Source organism: Raphanus sativus, unplaced genomic scaffold, assembly GCF_000801105.2.
Source record: "Raphanus sativus cultivar WK10039 unplaced genomic scaffold, ASM80110v3 Scaffold4029, whole genome shotgun sequence".
Taxonomy (NCBI): domain Eukaryota; kingdom Viridiplantae; phylum Streptophyta; class Magnoliopsida; order Brassicales; family Brassicaceae; genus Raphanus; species Raphanus sativus.
Window position 1 is genome coordinate 1 of NW_026619332.1, and position 5176 is coordinate 5176.

Consider the following 5176-nt stretch of genomic DNA (forward strand, 5'->3'; position numbering starts at 1 on the left):
TTATTGATGTGGTTGATAACAATCTATACATGTTGGAGACATCTTTGAACGAGCTTTGTATATATGATATAAGCAAAAATATTTGAAAAAACTTGGTGTTGTCCTGTGAGAGCAAATGCCTTTGGTTGGGGGGTTGCGTTAAATCGATGGGAGATAGATTTCTGGTTATTGGAACTTCTCACTCTTTGCATAGGACATCAGACTCTATTCATGCAGTCCTTCTCCAGATGTGGAAGAACAGCACTGAGAAGAATTAAAACATTGGTGTGATGGTGATGAGATCCCACATTTTATTCATAACTGTTGTGTGATGTTGCTTAAAGTTGTTTCTTAAGGCAAAACTTGGTTGTTTTGAATTATGCTTACAATAATTTTGGCCGTTTGGACCCAAAACAATTAAAATTGTGGTTTTATGTTGTGTTGTGTTTTCTGATTTTTTGTTTTGAATATGGGATATAAAGTGATGTTTTCGTTTATTTTAACTTCTTTTGTTTATGCAAAAAAAAAGATTAATGTTGTTTATTTTAATGTTTATTGAATTTTATGGTTTTGTGTTTTCCGCTCTTCAGACATAAAATATCACTTAATCGTGTTCAGTTAAAATTTAATATGGTTTCAGTTTGTTTTTCCCAAAGTTATAGGTTTTCAAAAGTTATATACACATTAAAATCAACTCTAAATTTATTTTCTTGGTATGGATAACTGGAGTTTTTAGGTTATTTGGTTTTTAACTACAAACCATGATCGTATTAATTTTTTTTTTAGAATTTCCTATTTTATTTTATATGGTTAGATAATGGATTACTAAACATAGAATATACTAATTTAGTTTTGGTAATTTTGATATAACAATTGTATTATATTTTATATGAACCCAAAATGGTATTATTTACATAGAGGAATGGCAAAATAATGGAGTTGTCAATAATTAGAAATAAGCAAACAAAAGTTATGAAAATGTGTTTATTTATCTATAAATAATAATAAGAATAACGTTTTATTTTATAATATTATTTATTAGTGTATTATTAGCGCCTTGATATCTGTAACTAGCTAATACATAATCTCAGTTTCAAAAGTCTATTATTTATCCGTGATCAACGATTTGACTTCATTATGTTTTGTTTCTTTGAAGCCGATTTAAAGAACATTCAGAGGCTATATGAGAATCAAGTTTTTCTTCGTAGAAGTCAAAATGAAGAACAAATTCATAAAATCATGTGAAAACAAATTCAAAAATATGAAGAGCAAATCCATAGTCACACCTTGTTGAACATCATATTCATGGGAGAGTTGCTACGAGAAGGTTTCTTGGGGATTCAAGAAAGAAAATGAAGCCATATCTAAAAATGTTCCAAGAGGACATTTTGTAGTGTATGTAGGTGATGATAACAAGAGGTTTGTAATAAAGATGAGTTTTCTTAAACACCCAATCTTCAAGGCATTGCTTGATCAAGCTCAAGATGCTTATGATTTCATTTCTGGCCCATCAAGATTATGGTTTCCATGCCAGAAAATACTTTCCTCGATGTTGTTCGTTACAGTGGGCTCCTCAGCATCAACGGAACTGTATTGGTATGTACATGTAAGAAATGGAGAAATATTCATTTGATTTTGATTCATCATCTCTGAATCTATTTTTCCAGAGAGGATTAATGTTCATTAGATAATGTTGTACACTAATTAAGTAAAAGTTTGTCAAAGAAACAAAAATTAACGTTTCGTTCATACGTATGATCCATAATATGATAAGTATAAGCAAGACTCAGTGAACATGGAACATTTCAGGTAAACTCTGACAGATTGTTTTTTCTCAGACATGGTTGCTTCTGTTCGGTCTCATATAACAGATTGAAACGATTGTCTGATGCATCAAATAAATTACACGTAACTTTCATATATATTATACAAAGTGACACCATTCACATTACAATCAGTCACTGGTAAAAAACTCAAATTCAAACATATAAAAAGACGAAGTAAAAGCAACAAAACTGAAGCTGGACAAAATAAAACAGAGCAAAACAGAGGAATGCTTCTCTTAGCATATGGGAATGGGAGCTCCGTTCCATTCCTTGAGACAATCCATCAGTGGATCAATAATCTTACCTTCACACATTGCAGTGAACACCTTATCAAACTCCTCTCCCGGAGACACAACCTTTTCTCCGGTCAACAACTTCGTTCCGAGCTCCTCCCTCACAAACTTATACAATGGATAAGACCGACATTCCTTAATCCTGTTCGGAATCACAGCTGTTCCGTTACCGTAAGCCTCTCTAGTCGCCTCAACTTCTTTAGGAAGAACCACCTTGAGCTCCTCCTCAAAAGCTCCAATCTTTTGAAAGATCGAACTCACTGCGTTCTTCTCACTCTCCCCATTGGATAAAGCGTGATCAACAATAACTTGTCTTAACTTCTGCATCAATGGGTAAGTAGCGCTACAAGGATCGTCAACATACGTAAACACCTGTTCACGATCAACGACCTTAAGCAAGTCTTTCTCACAGAACCTTGATGGATGCAACTCCCCGTTGACTCCAGTGGTCAACACTTTCTTCGCCACTTGAGAAACAGTATTCTTCACAGTCTGTCTCAGATTCTCCTCAAGATGTCGCAAATCAACAGCTTGACATATAGCGACGAGGAACGTTGTGGACATCAGCTTGAGAATGTCAACAGCTTCAGACGTTTTACGAGACGAAATGAGTCCTAAAGAGTTAACATCTTGGTTATGCTGCTCAGCTGACTGAACATGGCTCGTAACCGGATTGGCTAGGTACTGAAGCTCAGAGCAGTAAGAAGCCATGGCGATCTCAGCTCCTTTGAATCCGTAATCCAAGCTCGGGTTGTTGGAAGCGGTTAAATTCGACGGAAGACCGTTATTGTAAAAGTCGTTAACAAGCTCGGAGAACTGAGCGAACATGAGCTTCCCGATAGCTGCAATCGCTAAACGCGTGTTGTCCATAGAGACACCTATAGGAGTCCCCTGGAAGTTACCGCCGTGAATCGCTTTGTTCCTCGAAACGTCGATTAACGGATTGTCGTTAACGGAGTTGATCTCACGCTCGATCGACTTGGTGGCGTGACGGATCACTTCGATCTGAGGGCCTAGCCACTGAGGAGACGTGCGGAGCGCGTAACGGTCTTGTTTCGGTTTCTGCAACGGATCCATCTCGTGAAGCTTCTGCGCTAACTTCATGTACGAGCTCCCGTCGAGGATGTGCTCCATGATCGCCGCCGCTTCGATTTGTCCGGGGTGGTGTTTGAGTCGGTGAGTCAAATGATCGGTGAACTCCGGCTTCCCGCTCATCACCTTCCGCGAAGATCGCCGATAAAACCTCGGCGAGGACCGATTGAACGTTCGCTTCGAAGAGAACCATCGACGCCATGCCGGATCCAACCGCCGTGCCGTTGACGAGCGCTAAGCCTTCCTTAGGCTGTAGATCGAAGAATCCGGATGCGATTCCGGCTTTCTTGAAGGCTTCTTCGGCGGTTAGGGATTCGCCGTCGGGACCGGTGGCTTTGGAGTTCGGACGGCCGGTGAGGAGGCCGGCGATGTAGGAGAGGGGGACGAGATCGCCGGAGGCGGTTATGGTTCCGCGGAGGGGGAGAGACGGAGATATGTTGTGGTTGAGGAGGCTGGTGATCGCTTCGAGGATTTCGAATCGGATCCCGGAGTATCCTTGGAGGAGTGTGTTGACTCGGACGAGCATGGCGGCTCTCGTGGCGGATTCCGGTAGCGTGTGGCATGTCTCCTTCGTGTTCCCGAAGATTCCGGCGTTCAAAAACCTGAAACGTAACAAACAAAATTTCATTAAAAACTATATTATAAAATAAAATAAAATTTGACCTCGACCTGACCCGACCCGACCCGATATACTGACCCGGCGTGTTTCCCATGCAACAAAAACCCTCGTGAGTATATTCAGTGACAATTAGACCGCACCAAATAATCTCTGCCAATTACCCACTTAATCCACTAAATTATTATATCTCTAATTCGAACCCCGAACTTTCAAATTTAAAAGAAAAACTAGAAAATAAAATAATGGTTGATCACATTCCTTGCATGCTCTAGTTAATTACACATAATTTTGAAATTTTAGTTAATTACCTGATGAGTTCGGTTTGCAATGCGGTACCGTTTTTGGTTCTCCGGTGAGAAGTAGCTCCAAACCCGGTGGTTACACCGTAACTGTCAGTACCTTTACCCATACTCTCCATAACCCAATCGCTGCTAGCTTTCACGCCAGCTCTCGAAGCCTCCGCTAGCTCGACCTTCACTCCACCGCCTACGTTCGAGATCGCCGCGACTTGTCCGATCGTGAGCGTTTCTCCCCCGAGATTCACCACCGGTCTACGGTACTCCTCAACCATCCTCTTCACCTCATCCAAATGACTCCCTTTCATCTGCTCCGCCGCAGCACCCCAATTCAACGGATCCGCCGCCACAATCACTTTAGTCTTCTCTACTCCGCCGCACAACAACATCGCTTCGGTTTTGCCGTTTTGGTGAACTGATACGTTGATCTGATCCATTGGTTTTTGAGTTAGTGTTTGATAAATAGGAACAGATCTTTTGAATTGTTGGTGAATAAAGAGAGCTTTTGAAATGTTGGTGAAGGAGTTTGGTTTTGTGTTCCTGAGGAAGAAGAGAAGGAGAAGAGTGGTTTATATAAGGACACCATGTGGTAGTGTTTGTTGTTAGGTAAGTACAAGATAACAAGTTTATTTTTTTGTTTTATTATGTAATAATAAAAAATTTTAAATATCAGAATATATTTTGTTATAATTGTTTATCTCTCGACTAAAAAGGTATCGATATTAATTGATAAGATATTGCACCCACAACATATTCCAAATTTAAAGATATAATACTACTGAAATCAATAAATATATTTGGCTCCAATTCTCAAAACAAACTCTAACCCTATATATTCATATAAATATAGTTAATAAATAAAATTTTAATGTAGAAAATAAAAATTTATAAAAATAAAATAAAAACTTTTAAAATTTGAATAATAAAATTGAATAAATATATTTACTGGTAAAAATAACTTATTACCAAATAACTAACATTCATATTATTTTATAATATAGTAGAACGGGTTACGATTGATATTTAAAAAACAGGTTATTTCATCAATCATGCAATATATTAATAAAATAC

The 5176-nt window shown here is 38.5% G+C and overlaps 2 pseudogenes across 1 annotated transcript; one reads left to right on the forward strand and one right to left on the reverse strand.

Moving 5' to 3' along the window:
* Positions 1-1195: 1195 nt before the first annotated feature.
* On the forward strand, positions 1196-1589 carry LOC130507102 (auxin-induced protein X10A-like; annotated as a pseudogene).
* A 279-nt stretch (positions 1590-1868) lies between these two features.
* On the reverse strand, positions 1869-4661 carry LOC130507103 (phenylalanine ammonia-lyase 2-like; annotated as a pseudogene). Its single transcript, XR_008942202.1, has 2 exons — positions 4118-4661; positions 1869-3792 (listed from the first exon to the last, which is right to left on the reverse strand). The product of XR_008942202.1 is annotated as a phenylalanine ammonia-lyase 2-like (transcript).
* Positions 4662-5176: the final 515 nt, after the last annotated feature.